This window comes from Mus musculus, chromosome X (assembly GCF_000001635.26).
Source record: "Mus musculus strain C57BL/6J chromosome X, GRCm38.p6 C57BL/6J".
In the NCBI taxonomy this organism is placed as follows: domain Eukaryota; kingdom Metazoa; phylum Chordata; class Mammalia; order Rodentia; family Muridae; genus Mus; species Mus musculus.
In genome coordinates, this window is record NC_000086.7 from 103,430,364 (window position 1) to 103,446,337 (window position 15,974).

The 15,974-nt window shown below is 41.1% G+C and overlaps 1 non-coding gene across 1 annotated transcript in view, besides 2 other annotated features; it reads left to right on the forward strand.

Moving 5' to 3' along the window:
- Positions 1-1,153: 1,153 nt before the first annotated feature.
- The window catches only part of Tsix (X (inactive)-specific transcript, opposite strand), a 53,441-nt gene continuing 38,620 nt past the window's right edge, over positions 1,154-15,974 (forward strand). The window contains exon 1 of the transcript NR_002844.2: positions 1,154-1,338. This is a non-coding gene — a non-coding RNA (X (inactive)-specific transcript, opposite strand). The remainder of the gene's footprint in view (positions 1,339-15,974) is intronic.
- Positions 11,290-11,456: an origin of replication, noted in NCBI's record as "amplicon 35; peak of nascent strand synthesis detected by PCR of size-fractionated nascent DNA". NCBI's record gives the evidence for it as "EXISTENCE:fractionation evidence [ECO:0000100][PMID:16648467]".
- Positions 11,290-15,974: part of a biological region, named in NCBI's record as "origin of replication in Tsix", that runs on past the window's edge.

Below are 15,974 nucleotides of genomic sequence, written 5' to 3' on the forward strand. Positions count from 1 at the left end.
TTTCTGAGTTCCAGGCTAGTTGAGGCTGTATCGTGAGACTCTACCTCAAAAATAAATAGCTAGCAGATAAAAACATGCCTTTAAAAATACTAAAGATAAAAAAGAAAGAGACAGAAAGGAAGGAAGAGATACAGACAGAGACAGAGACAGAGACAGAGACAGAGACAGAGACAGAGACAGAAAGAAAAAGTGCCAGGCAGTGATGGCACAGGCCTTCAATCCCAGCACTTGGGAGGCAGAGGCAGGCAAATCTCTGTGAGTTCGAGGCCAGCCTGGTCTACAGGGAGAGTTCCAGAATAGTGAGGGCTGTTACATAGAAAAAAATGTGTCTCCAATAAGTAGGTAAGTAAGTAAGTAAGTAAGTAAATAAATAAATAAATAAAAATAAGCAAACAGATAAAGATATATGTTCTTTGTTCCCGAATTTTATATTGTCTGCTTAGCACAGATACGATACTTCTTAATTATATTTTTGACTGTCTAAAAAATAAAATTTCTTTTAAAATCTTTCTTTCCAAGTAAAGCTACTACTTGAATATTGTAAGAGGTTATTACTTCATGACTTTTACATCATATACATAGAAGATGAGGTCACGAATTTATCACCATGCTTGGTTGTTATTCTCCTTTTCTTTATTTCTTTACTTATTATTTAGAAAAACAGTCATAATCTGGCCATCTTTTCCAGGCTGGCTTCAAACTCCTAATTCTTCTGTCTCAAAGTCCTCAGTTCTGGGATTACAGATATTCATCACAATATTCATATATAACACAAACACACACTCAGCTGAAGGTAGAATTCTTATTTCTATTTTATTTGGTTTTCATTTTGTTTTGTTTCATTTTGCCATTTTGTGATTTGTGTTTTTGAGACAGGGTCTTTTTGTCGTGGTCCTGGATGAACTGGAACTCATATTTTAGACCAGATTGGATTTAAATTCAGAGTTCTGCCTGCTTCTGCCTCCAAATGCTGGGATCAAAGGCATGTTCTACCATGCGCCTACCATATTTTAATTTTATTCGCTTGCATGTGTGCGTGTGCCTGTATGTGTGTGCGCACGCACATATCTGTACGCATGCGCAAAATGTGTGTGTGTGTGTGTGTGTGTGTGTGTGTGTGTGTGTGTCTGTGCGCACGCGTGTGTGCATGTGTGTGTGTTCATGCGTGCGCACGTGTACCCGTGCGTCCACACTCCGCCAGCACGTGTGCTAGCTTGCAAGTTTTCAGTTTGAGTACAGACACCAGGCCATAGCCCAATGGCAGCAGTGACAGGGAGGACCGTGGCAGCATGTAACAATCAGAAGACAACTTCCGGATTTTCACTCTGTCCTAAAAAGGTAAAACGCTTAAGCTCACTTTTGTAGAAAAGATGCGGTGATTTATGCCTACACCTGACTTTATTACTTATGTCTATACATGTTTGCTTTTTACTGTGAATTTAATAGAAAGGAGAAAGTTGAGGCTCTGTCTGGGCAATAGTCTTTTGTTTCACACATGCTACAGGGTTACCTAGACACCAAGTGTTTTCTTGCTCAGTAAAGATAATTTACTTTGTTTTCAAAAAGCCTCCAAGTAGGGATGTTTAAGCGTCTGTTTTTCTCCTAAGGCCTACTATGGTGTTCCAGTGTAGTATAATTTGTGGTATAAATTGTAAATGATTGCCATTTCTCTGGAGGTTATTTCTTATCAAGAATTCCAGCAGGAGGAAGTGTGCAGACTCTTCTTTCCCACTGTCATGGGAGTCTCTGGGACCTATTAGTCTTTTTTCTTTCTCTTCATTTCTTTCTTTCTTTCCTTCCTTCCTTTTTTCCTTGCTTTTTTTCCCCCCCAGAGACAGGGTTTCTCTGTATAGCCCTGGTTGTCCTTGAACTCTCTCTCTCTGTAGATCAGGACGGTTTTGAACTCAGTGATCCTCCTGCCTCTGCCTCTTGGGTGCTAGGATTATAGGTGTACATCACTATGGTCCATTTGTCTTCTTAAAGGTAGTGTTGTGGGCCAGTCACTGTCCACTAGCCCTCCACTCAACCTTCCTTTCACTTCCGTTACACTTCAGGATCAGTCCAGGAACAATAGAGACAGATACTCCTCCTCCCACCCCACCCACCAGCCGGGGCACCTGACCACTGAAGGACACAAAAAACGAGTTCAACCAGACCCACACCTTTAAATTCCAGCACTTGGGAGACGGAAACATTTCCCTCCCACCTACAGTGGAAAGACCTATTCCAAGAGACAGAGACTCGAGAAATTTTACTTGTCTTGTTCGTAAACAAGCATGGAATGACCTATCTAACTTGTCATCTGACAAAACACCGAAGCAAATTGCATTAAGCCAGACTTTCAAAAATACTTTAGACATTTAGTCTTGCATTTAGTTACAATTAATTTATTTAGTCTTGCATGACCCAGGTGAGCCTTGACACGTCGAATACATGGTGAAAATTTGTGTCAACTTTGTGTGTGTGTGTGTGTTTTGGTTTAGTTTGGTTTTTGAAACAGGGTCTTATGTAGCCCAGGCTAGCCTCAAACTCCTGATCCTCTTATCTGGATCAAAATTCTACAATTTGTAATTTTCACACTTACAAAGAAAGAAGAAAACTTTTAAATGTATTTATTGTGTGTGCTTGTGTTTGTGATGTACGCGCACTCATGTGTGTGAGCTAGTGCATGCATGAAGAGGCTGTTACCGTGTCTGCCTGTTTGCCTTGTTAATCCTCCAGTCTCTGCTAGCCTCAGTGCTGGACTTATAGGGATGCATGGGCCCACACTTAGCTTATTATATAAAAGTGTTAGGACTCAAACTGTGGTGTTCAGGCTTCCTCCGGAAAGCACTTTGAATCATTGAGCCATCTTTCCAGTCCTCAGAATTTTCTTAAGTGAAGTTGTGTGATATTTAGGTTTAATATCCATTATTTAAGTCACTTATGATAGTTGATGTTTTGTTTTGTTTTTTGTTTTTTTGTTTTTGTTTTGAGACAGGTTCTCACTCTGTATCCCAGACTGGCCTCTAACTGATGATGTAAGCGCATGCTGATGTTGAAGTCATAGTAATCACCCTGCCCTCCCTCTCTCTCTCTCCTGAACATGGGCATTACAGGCACGAGACAACACACCTAGGTTCAACTTTTTTAATTTAAAAAAAAAAATGCAGCCGGGCAGTGGTGGCGCATGCCTTTAATCCCAGCACTTGGGAGGCAGAGGCAGGTGGATTTCTGAGTTCGAGGCCAGCCTGGTCTACAGAGTGAGTTCCAGGACAGCCAGGGCTATACAGAGAAACCCTGTCTCGAAAAACCAAAAAAAAAAAAAAAAAAAAAAAAAAAAGAAAAGAAAAGAAAGAAAAGAAAAAAGAAAGGAAGAAAAAGAAACTGTGGCATGAAAGTTAGAAAGATGTTTTAGTTTTTAGTTTGCTTTCTATTACTGTGATAAAACATTCTAACCAAAAATACATTGGGTAGGAAAGGATTTATCTGGCTTGTACTTCCACATCACAGTAGAAATTAGGGCAGGAACCACAAAGGACAGCTTCCTGGCTTGCTCCCCATGGCTTGCTCACTTTGCTTTTTCATACCTCCCAGGACCACCTGTCCATGGGTGGCTCCACCCACATGGTTTAAGTGGACTGCCCCCCCCCCCAGTCGATCGTTAACCGAGAAAATGTCCCACAGATTTACTCACAGGCCAAGCTGAGCACAGGGTACCATTTTTTTTATTTGGCTAATTAACTTTCTGATTGGAGTTGAGGCTCACTTGCTAGGAGAAAGTTCATGCCTTGTCAAAAGCCTCTAGCTGGGGAGACCATAGGCTCTAATGGAGAAGCTTTACCACTATTGCCTCCCTAGCTGGCCACCTTATGACTATCAAATTGTCTTCTAACCATGTATGTTTATACCTGTAGATTTGTGCTACTGTCAGCTTTGGTAAGACTAGTTTCTGTTCGTGCAGACTTTTAGCTCTGAGTCATAAGAATATGTGATTGGCTGGGCGTGCCTTTAATCCCAGCACTCGGGAGGCAGAGGCAGGCAGATTTCTGAGTTCGAGGCCAGCCTGGTCTACAGAGTGAGTTCCAGGACAGCCAGAGCTACACAGAGAAACCCTATCTCAAAAAAACAAACAAACAAACAAACAAACAAAAAAGAATATGTGATTGTGTGATTGTTGAAGATCAGCCCTAATGGGATCTGCATCTCCTCCCTTGCAAGGTTCAAGAAACACCACAGCAAAGAGGGCAGAAAGGTAAAGCTGGAAGAAGGGATGGGGTATTGTGGAACATACAGCAGCAGTCATACTCATAAACTCACAGCACCTATGATTACCCTACCCAAGGCCTGTGTATACAAGGGGACCCCCACATTCCTTAGGATGTGTAGGAAGTTAACAGTTGCTACAAGAGGCTCACAAGGCCTCATCCCTCCCCGAGGAGGCAGTTAACAGTGTCTAGACGTAAGGGACCAAGATGCCTCATTCCTCCCTGCAGAAGGGGTATTAGTAGTTATTGTTTGCTGAGGGAGTTGGGAGGGGGGGATACTTTCTTCGGTAAGAATCTGCCATGTTCCTGTAAATAACCCTTCATCCATGCTATAGAAGAAACCAGAAATCAGAAGTGTGTGAGCAGAGTAAGGGGATCAGTAAAAGTGAGAGGGAGAAAAAAAGAGAGTAATGGGAGTGAATAGGAACAAAATCTTACGTGTATGTGATGTTATAATGGCACTCATATTGTATAGAATATACCCTAATAAAATGTAAAGGGTTTTAGCTGCTACTGTGGCTCATTCATGTAATCCTAGCACTTGAGAGGATGGTTATGAGTTTGAGGCCAGGCTGAGCTACATAGTGAGTTTCAAGCAGCCCTTAAAGGATTTTTGCTGGAAATTGCACCTTATGCCTATAATCCCAGAACTATAGCAACTGAGGGAGGCAGACTCCAAATTCAAGGTAAGCCCAGGCTAAAGATGAGGCCCTATTAAAACAGATGAACAAACAAACAAAAAAATCTAGGTTTTGTGTTCTGGAGAGGCAAAATGAAAACCAATACCTTATCCTGCTCTGTGTAAAATGTGACGTTTGGTTTCCCCCAAGGTCCATTGGACAAGAGCTGTTCTTTTTCAGGATTATTTTGGCTGTTCATGGGTCTTCACGCATCTATATGTATTTTATAGTTATTTTTGCTACTTCCAAAATACAAAAAGAAAACAAACAAAAACCCATTGGGAGTGCGATAGATATTGATTGACTCTACAGATCACTTTGAACAGAAGTAGTATTTTAACAATATTAAATGTTCTAGTCAGAGCAATTATCTCAGATTATTTTTTGTTATAGCAACATTCCTCAACCTAGATTAAGTCATGAATAGTAAAGATAAATTTAGGTCACAATTCTGGAAACAGAGACATTCAAGACTGTGCTGGCCAGGATTTTCTCAGTTTCTGGTTGGAAGCAGTGTTAACTCATAGGAGAGTTGTGGTAGGGAAACATCTATTTTGTCCAGTATAATATATGCACAAGAGCTATCAGGTAGATGCTAGGATCATTTTATAGCAACCTCTTCTTAAAATCCAAGAACTCAGCTAGGCTCTTGAGAAATTAATTAAACCCTCTTAAAGATGCCACCACATTTCAGCACCAAGACAACATACAAGTTGCTAGGAGTAAACCATATATTTAAACTATAACACCAAGTTTGCTGTAGTGGCTTGCACCTTTAATCCCAGGACTCAAAGGCAGAGGCAGACAGATCTTAAATAAATTGGTAGCCAGCCTGGTCTACATAGTAATTTCCAAGCCAGCCAGGGCTGTATCAAACAAAAACTCAGGTCTTCAAACTTGGGGGCAAGTGTTTGTAATTGCTCAGCCATCTCAGTGGCCCTCAATTCACTTTTATATACTCATTTTGTATCCTATAACTTTACAGCTGAATTACCTGAGTTGTATGGTGTGTGTGTATGTGTGTGTGTGTGTGTGTGTATGTGTGTGTAGACTTTCGTAAGTCCCCCACATAAATAATCATGGCATTTGTGAGCAGAGTACTCCAGTCAGTTACAATTCAGATATTAAAAAAAAAAAAAGTAATAAAGTAAAACAGGGTCTTTAGCCCAGGGTAACGTTGAATTGTGATCCTCTAGCTTCTACGTCCTGAGTATCAGGGTCATAGGCTTGTACCACTATTGGGATTGCACATAGGGCTTTATGCATTCTAGAGAAAAGCATTCTACAGACTGTGGTACAGTCCCAGCCCTGGATTCCTTTTCTTCCCCAACTGTTCTGCACAGGACCATCAATTCTATTAGGATTGGAATCTAAGAGAGCAAACATTCTTGGTTCCTTCATCTTATTAAAGGGAAAGCACTCAATTTTTCACCATTGACCATGTTAGCTGTGGGCTTTTTCAATGTGGCCCTTATGTACTCAGACAATTTCCTCCTATTCCTGGTTTACCGAGAGTTTTTAATCATGAGTACACTGAGTTTTTCCAAGTGTTTTTTTTTTAATTTATTTATTTGTTATATGTAAGTACACTGTAGCTGTCTTCAGATGCACCAGAAGAAGGCATCAGATCTCATTATGGATGGTTGTGAGCCACCATGTGGTTGCTGGGATTTGAACTCACGACCTTCAGAAGAGCAGTTGGTGCTCTTAACCGCTGAGCCATCTCCCCAGCCCCGTGGGTTTTTTTGTTTGTTTGTTTGTTTGTTTGTTTGTTTTTGTTTTAATGCTATCAAGATGATCGTCATTGTATTGTGGTGATATCGTGTTCATTGATTTTTGTATGTTGAATCATTCTTGCATTCCATGAGTAAATCCCACCTGGATATTTTAATTCCATCAAACTCGGGTTATGGATATTGTAATGATGATGATCATCAGGGATGTGGGCTATAAATTTTTAACTTTCTTTTGTGTCTCTTTCTGGCTTTGATATCAGGATCACTCTGGCATCATGAATTGAGTTAGATAGCATCCCTTCTGCTTCGGCTCTTGAGAGATTTTAAGCATTGACTGATTGTAAGGTCTCCTTTTGCAAACGTGATTTGAGTTTGTTATTGGTGTAGCTTAGTTTCATCAGCTTCTTAAAAAAAATTTTTTTTCAAGAAAAACAGCATTTTAAAATTTTGTATTTACGCTCGAGCCTTTGTCATTTCTGTTTTCTGCCAAGGTTTTCCTGCAGGTGGTGGTGACTCAGAGATTCCTTCCTTAGGAATGCGCATCTGTAACTCCCCCCACCCCCCAATACACACACCTTTGTGCGGCTTTAGCTTCATTCATTCCATTAGGTTTTAGGTATTATCTTGTATCTTTATCCCATTTCCAGTTGTCTCCTGATACATTCTGCTTGTCTGGCATTGTTTGTCTCTTTATTGGTAGAGGGAGATTCTCCCCACGCATTCCAGGCAGCCTTTGAGCTTCTGATCCTCCTCAGCCTTCCAGATTTGGGGGATTGCAGAGATGCACCGCCAATGACAAGCAAAATCCCTAACTAAATCCCTTCCCCTCACACCCCATTTGTTCTTCTGGAGTGTGCTCTGAAGTGTTAGCTTCCAAATCTTTATGAATGCTCACTTCTTAATGCTATTGATTTTGAGCATCGGTTGTGTTGATGGTGTTGGTCTCCTATTCATGCATGTTGTCTCCGATCAATGACTTCTCTGCCCGTGAAACGAGACTATTCAAGTCCGATTGCATTAAAGGTAGGCTTATTGGGGAACTGCTCTCGGGGAGTTCACTGGCTTCAAGGATTGAGGAGTTGCCATGGGGAGAGGGGAGAGGAGAAAAGGGAAGAAGGGGTGCGCTCGTGCAGAGAGGAGAAGGGTGGGGCGCAAAATGTCTAGATAACATTGGAAAGAACGTCTTGTGGAAGGGCAGCTAAGCCCCTGAACTGGAAAGTTCAAGGTTGGGAACAAGGTATATCAGGCAGGGACTGAACGCTGCTAGTAGAACCTGGAAGCCAGGTCTGCATTGATATGTAAAATAAGCACTTCTGTCCCTTGTCCGGGGGTCAAAACCAGTCTACCGTTTTGTTTTGTTTTAGCACTTTTACCATGTTAATCATAATTAGATGTACCATCTAATCCTTGCAGATGTCTACCACGCCTGAATTTGGTTCTGATCTGTATTTTCTAGCTGAGATTTTTTTGTTTTAGTAAGCTTTACATACAGTGTTTGATGTGGTTGAAAATGAGGGCTATACCATGTGTCCACTGTTTGATACAGCCAGAGGGATCCCAGGTTGGAGAATGTTCCAAGTGTCTTTATTTTTCCTAATTTGTTGCTTTGGTTGCTCTAGAGACTTCTTGAATTAGTTCTGAGTTGTATGACACGTTATTGTATTTCTCTGATATTACAGGAGGCCTTGATGGTGGCAGGGTGTTCATTAGCTGTATCTATGCCACTCAACTGTGGTCATCACAGCGATTCTTCTTGGGTCTTGTACAGTTTTCCTTCCCGTCGGTTAAGCAGAAGCGTGGTGGGCTAGAATTGGGCTTTTTTTTCCCTCCCTTCAGGTCGGTTTGAGTCTTATGAAAGCTAAGGTGGGGCAATGTTCGAGCTCAGGAGTTGCATGTCAGCCTGGGGATTAAGGGACTCAGTTACTTGAATTTCTAATGAGTCACGTTTGTCTGAGGCTGAAGCTAGGAGAGCAGACTGCTATGGGGGTGTTTCAGAATGCTTCCTTTTCTCTTTCTGTTCCAATCCCTATGGAGATCATTTTCACTAAAAAACATGCTCTAGGGCTCCTATGAAGAAAAGTCACAAAAGTGTATTGCTCGCTGGATATAGCCTGGATTATCTTATTATTAAATTTATTCAAACAAACCTTCCAAGAAAGCGTCAGTTTGTTTTCCTGTGTTCACACTGTCTGTGGACAGGAGCTGTTTTCTCACTCATCAGCAAGTCGCTGCTCTCTCTAAGAGACTTTGTAATTTGGGGAATGTTATTTCCCTGATAGAGTCGAAGAAATTGTTCATTTTATTCAATTTTTTTTGTGATGCTAAAAATGATGGCTTTGGCCTGGTGTGGTGGTTTTTTTAATGGTGTTTTTGTTTTTTAATAACACACTGGGTCCCGTTTGTGCCAACCAACCATATATGCATGGAGATGGGGTCATCCATTGCAGGTTGATGGATCTATCAGAGGGCCACACCATTAACTCCCAATGGCTCCTCAGCGGTAGATCGAGTACCTCCCCTAGTATTGGAATCACAGCTGCTGTGAGCTCCTGAGCACCGGTCCTGTCACTGCTGCTTAACCCCCAGCCCAGATGGCCCCTGTCTTAAGTGATTTTCTCTGAGGTTTGCATGTAACTGTGTGATATAGATGCTCCATTTAGAACTGAGCACCCTTCACACTCTACAGATACTATTCTCTCCATTTTGACCACATCAAAGCCCTGGTCACTACACAAAGAAGTGTCTCTGGGGAGGTCTGAGAGCTACCCTAATCCATGGGTCTAGAAGTATTCATTTAAAAGATCATTTATTTGTTCGTTTCTTTATTTACTTAATGTATATGTGTTCTCTGTCTTCATGGACAATGAAAGAGGAAATTAGATCCCATTGTAGATGGTTGTGGGCCACCATGTGCTTTGAGCCACCATGTGGTTGCTAGGAATTGCATTCAGGTGCTCTGGAAGAGCAAGCAGCCAGTGCTCTCAACCACTGAGCCAGCCTCTCCCGTTGGAGGTCTGTATTTAGAGAGGAGTTAGACGATGTGTCTGATAAGCAAAATAATAATGGATGGTCCACCACTATCACCCCAAGGGTCTTTGAGTGTCCAAGTTGTGGGTTCTTGGTCAGATTTACAGCACCCATTTTTTTTAACTGTCTTTTTAATGTTTCTTTTATGTCAGTATTTACAAGTATAAATTTCCTATTACAACTATTACTCCATGCTACAACTTCTGGTCTGCTGCTACTTTGAGATGCTTTTATCCATCTTCATATTTTATAATTTCCCTTCTTTCATTCTTTGGATGTTTAGGCAAATTGTATTTCGATGCATTTGTGAATTTTCCCTATATCTTTTTGCTTTTATTTCTAGTATAATTCTATGTGGTTAAGTTCTTTTTTTATTTTTAAATTTGTTTTTGAGAATTTATGAGAGCTATATTCATATTGTTTTCCCTAGAGGTATGTGTATAAAGATCATTTATTTACTTGTTTATTTACTCAATCTATATGTGTTCTCTGTCTTCATGGACAATGAAAGAGAGAATCAGATGCCATTATAGAGGGTTGCGGGCTACCATGTGCTATGAGCTAGCATATGGTTGCTGTATACATGTATATATGTATACATGTGTGTGATGTGTTACAACTTGCTGTGTTTCAATTCAACCTTTTAATATTTATCGAGGACCTCTGACAAGAAGCTGTGGGACTGTTGGAATGAGTTTCCCTAAGAGTGAAAAAAGAAACATATGTAAACAAAATAGAACGGAGCTAACAGCCCAAAAATGTATCCATGCTAATCCAGTCTGATTTGAAATGCCTTTAATTGGAGTTACATATAAACTATAGTATAGATCACTGCAGAGGACTGCATCCATCTAAAGTCATCCAAGGTACTACAAATATTTGTATTTGTAAAAATATGACCAACCAAGCTCCTTTTTATGGCTTTAAGTCTGTAGCACAAACCTGGGCTTATACTGCCACCTAGTGACCAAATAGCAAAACACCAAACACTGAACTTGTTTTTCTGGAGTCTAGCTGAATAGAGGCTGGCTGAAAAATGGAGCAGTCTAGGTAGAATTCTATCATTGCAGAGGATACTGGGCCAGCACCAGGTTTAGCACATCCCGAGGAAACACTTGGTTTTTGCCCTAGGATACAGTCTTCCCTGAAGACCGAGCCTACAATGAGAAGCTTGCTTTCCTACTGTTATGCCTTTGTATTGTTCTGTGTTATACAGTCAGATTACAGTATCACTCAAGTCTTTTCTTTGGTTGACTATCTTCTGTCTGGTCTTCTGGATTTCCAGGAGACAATTTTGTTTTGTTTTATTTTTTTGTTTTTCGAGACAGGGTTTCTCTGTTTAGCCCTGGCTGTCCTGGAACTCACTCTGTAGACCAGGCTGGCCTCGAACTCAGAAATCTGCCTGCCTCTGCCTCCCAAGTGCTGGGATTAAAGGCGTGCGCCACCACGCCTGGCTCCAGGAGACAATTTTTTTTTTTTTTTTTTGCTTATTCACTTTACATCCTGCTCACTGCCCCCAACTCCAGGTCCCCCCCTCCCATGATCCTTCTTCCTTCTCCCTCCCATTCTTCTCTGAGCTGGTGAGGGCCCCTGGGTATCCTCCCACCCTGACACATCAAGTTTCTGTGAGGATATGTGCATCCTCTCCTACTGAGGCCCACCAGGCAACTCAGCTAGGAGAACAAATCCCATGGACAGGCAACAGCTTTTGTGATAGCCCCCGTTCCAGTGTTCCAGTAGTTCAGGATCCACATGAAGGCCAAGCTGCACATCTACATTATGAGCAGGAAGGCTCTATTTTTCTTATGTACAAATCTTAAATTCCTATTTGTTTACCAGGTCATTTTTGGTTGTCACTGTGACAGGTTGAATTTTATAATCTTGCCACTTGGGAAATAGATTGTCCTTTCTTTCTCAGAGTTTTGACCCCACTGCTCCCCTCCTCCAAGAATGAACAAGTTTATTTGTGTCACTTGCTACAGCACCTTCAGCCAGTTTCTGCCTGTTACATAATTATCACCAGGTCTGTTCCCAAGCAAACTCTCACTCAACGGAGCTAGATAAAGATGGCTTCCAGCAGCATAACGAAGGCTCAGTTCTGAGACCTATAGAATGTCCTTGCAAGGACACCCTGTGTGGGCTTGTCCCATACCAAAGATTTCTCACACGCCCATTGCTCATTTACTTGAAGTGTGTTTGCATATTGGAATTTGAGGTGTAAATTTTTATAAAATCCGCATTCTTTGTTGTGTGTGGCCATGGGGGTCTGTTTTCTAGACTTGACAGAATTTCCTTAAAGATGTGATACAAAGGGGCTGAAGAGATGGCTCAGTGGCTAAGAGCACTGGCTGATCTTATGAAGGACTTAGGTTCTGTTTCCAGCACCCACATGGCAGCTCACAGCTGTCTGTAACTCCAGCCCCAGGGGATCTGACTCAAGCATCTGGCCTCCACATTACTAGCCATGCAGGTGGTACACATGCTGGTAATTACCAAAACACATAAAAAAGAAACTTCAAAAAGAAGGGAGACAAAGCTATCTCTCCAGATGGGCTCTATGTTCGTTGAAACACACTTTTAATACCCAGAAGGCAGTTTTCTGTTTGTTTGTTTGTTTGTTTGTTTTTGTTTTGTTTTTTTTTGTTTTGTTTTTTTTTTTTTGAGATGAGACTTCTCTGTATAGCCCTGACTGTCCTGGAACTCACTCTGTAGACCAGGCTGGCCTCGAACTCAGAAATCCACTTGTCTCTGCCTCCCAAGTGCTGGGATTAAAGTCCACCACTGCCCGGCAAGCAGGCAGTTTTCAATGTTGTCCTGTCCTTCACCTTACTGCCTTTGTGAACCTAGAAGCTGGTTACAATCAGATTAAGGACTTCAACCTTTTCCACCCCCCCTTTCTCCTGAATATGACTTGAGTAATGGGCACATAGATGACTTTGTAGTTCCCCCAGAATGCGTAGAAACAAAATTTCAAAGCTATCTTCCCCTATCGTCACCTCAAAGCATCCCTTTTGCTGGCTTTGACTATGTTGTCATAACCTAGATAACAACACTATAATTAATTTTTAAATGTCTGCCTGAGGAAGTTCATGTAAGTGGATCAATCATTAATGCCCTGAGTTGATCTTCTGGGAGGCAACAATCAGAACACAGACTCACAGTTATGTCCACATTTTCCACTCTACTCCAAGTAAACTCCATCAGCAATATGAGCTGCTGACCTTCAAATCCACCTCCATGTACTTCTGTTTTTAAAGATTTATTTATTTATTATATCTAAGTACACTGTAGCTGTCTTCAGATCACACCAGAAGAGGGCATCCGATCTCATTACAAGTGGTTGTGAGTCACCATGTTGTTGTTGGGATTTGAACTCAGGACCTTCAGAAGAGCAGTCAGTGCTTTGAACTGCTGAGCCATCTCTCCAACCCCTCCATGTACTTTTGATTCGTGCAGCTTTGTAGGAAGTTCCAAAATCAGCACATGTGTACACAGTGCCTTTTAAACCTCTTAAATTCTCTGCAGATCTCTCTATTTCTTTTCAAGTCGTTGGCTACTTTAGTTTATTCAGCAGGGACTACCTACACCTACTTAGCAGCCCGCTGTTCCCCTGCAGTATACTTTCTCTTTCCAGAGTTTTGATCACTGCTATCCAAATGCGCTCAGCTATTTGATTTCTGACTCCAGATAGCGTTCAGATAAGTGTAGAAAGTAATGAGCGTGATATCCCTAGATCTTTCTCCTTCCCGAAAAAAGAAACTGCTTCCTCCAACATTGTTACATTCCACCAGACAGAGCTAGAGCAAGGACCAGGAAAAATTTCACAAACTTTCCCTGCGGAAAAGAGGGCCTTGAACTTCCTCTTCTACTTAACCTAGCACCTTGTCTCTATCGCCATCTTGTGGACTTTTTGCTACATTACAGAGCTTTGAATATGGGGATTCTGGGGCCGAACATGTTTGTTATTGAAGGCTTATACTAAACTTTATATGCCCCAGTAGAGGGGAATGCCAGGGCCAAGAAGCAGGAGTGGGTGGGTAGGGGTGGAGGGCGGAGGGAGGGTATAGGGAACTTTCGGGATAGCATTTGAAATGTATATAAAGAAAATATCTAATAAAAATAAATAAATAAATAAATAAATAAATAAATAAAAAAGAAGGCTTATACTGCTAGCACTTGAATGGTGGAGGCAGGAGCATGAGTTGAACAAGATATCCCAAGCTTCCTGAGATTCCCCTCCCTCAAACAAACACCTGATTCTGGCAAATTTTTACTTTTGTTGGACATTTGAGTACTCCCCACATGCACACTGCCTTTCCCCTACTCTATTGACTTGTGTTTTAACATTAACTTGTAGGTATTTTATACAGGGCATGATGTTGTTATCTATTGTTGACTGGTTAGTCGTTTTGTTTTGTTTTGTTTTGAGACAGGGTTTCCGAATGCAACAGCCCTGGCTGTCCTGGAACTTGCATTGTAGACCAGGCTGGCCTTGAATTCTCAGAGATGCATCTGCCTCTCTCTGCCTCTCTGCTTCTGCCTTTGCCTCTCAAGTGCTGGGATTAAAGGTGTGCATCATCACCACTTGGCTTTACTTTATATAGTTTTAATGTAATGATTTCTCAGGTATATTTGAATGTACTCATTTCTAAAGTGAGTATTTCCCTTTGGTTGCTGTTTTATATTTTTCAACTTCAAACTCTTCATTTTATTACTTTTTTTCCTGCCAAAAATTACTCCAAAAAACAAAATAGGAAAAGCATACAATAAAACATTTAATAACCACATCCCCCATATGCTAAGTAAGGAGAGAGCTACAGTCAACAGTTTACAGACTGTGGATTTATCTCTGACACCAATGATTCTCAGCATCAAGAAAACTTTCTCTGCAAAGCATATACAGGGCAAATATTGAGCACAACGTTTCACAAGTTCAATGGGCCTCCTGAAGTCGATTCATGACCTTCATTTTCAAAAGCAGTCCCCTCTCCCCAAGGACCAGTGACCATGGCAGAAGAAGAAACAGACTTTGTGATGTATAGGCAAAGCCGGACCAGAGCAAAACAAAACCTTCAGGACAGGACATTAACTGCTGTACTTGTGAACTGTAGCTGCCTGAATAAGCTTGTGTTAATCGCCATTCCAAGCATAAGGAAGCACTATTTAGAGTTGAGAGCTTTTGGGAGAGGGACAGTCACGGTTTTTTGACTCCTTGGTAGGCACACCACCCCAGTGGATGGTTCACATCCAGGCATTCACGTGCAGCACAAATTGGACACTGTGGGTAATTTTTTTTTAATGAGGAGATTAAGTTGAGAGAGGGTGGCAGGTGGTGGATCTGCAAGGGGTTAGAGAAAGGAATGGGGGTGATATAGTACACATGCCAAATTCTCAAAGAATTAATAAAAATATTATTTTTAAAATTTGGTGATAGTTTCTAGAAATCAGTATGTTTTCTCCTGTACATCCTAGAAATGCTATCTTCTCACAGTCAACTTTTGTTAGGTAATCAATGTTATCAGTTAACAACTACTTATAATACTAATCACTAGTAGCATCCATCTTTAAAATATTTTATTAAATATTTTGGAGTATTACTTTCTATCTTCTAAAGGTAAAAAAAGAATGCATTCCAGTAACAACATATGCATACTGGTCATTTTCGTTCATTTGAAGAAATATGAATGAATTGGGCATTGATATTTAAAAGCAAAGTATCTCACTGTTAAAGCTTTAAATTCCTAGAAAGCTCAATAATTTAATAATTTTACACACACAATTGTTTTATGGTTGTTTTCGAGACAGATTGTTGTCTCTATGTAGCCCTGACTGTCCTAGAACTTGTTCTGTACATCAGACTGGTCTCAAAGTCAGAGATCCTCCTGCCTCTGCCTCCCAAGTGCAGGAATTAAAGGGTCTCATGCATCCTAGCCTGGCCTCAAACTCACTATATCGCCAAAGAGGATAACCCTGAACACCTGAAACGTCTCTCTCTACCACATACACCCAAGTGCTGCAATTACAGACCTGTGCCAAGCACACGGAACAGTAGACATACTAAGAACATGGAGCTATTTCAGTATACTTGGCAAAGGTAGGTGATTAGCTTGGGTGCAGCTTCCTGTGGCCTTCCATGAATTTTCATGAATGGGCTTCTTGAATTTCTACTGAGAATTGATGGCTTCTGGGGAGAAGCCATTTTCCATCATTTGTTTCAGTTCAAAGAACTCAAGGAAGAACATGAAAGAGCTCCATTCCAGCTTTTCCTCGGTACTTTCTTTTGT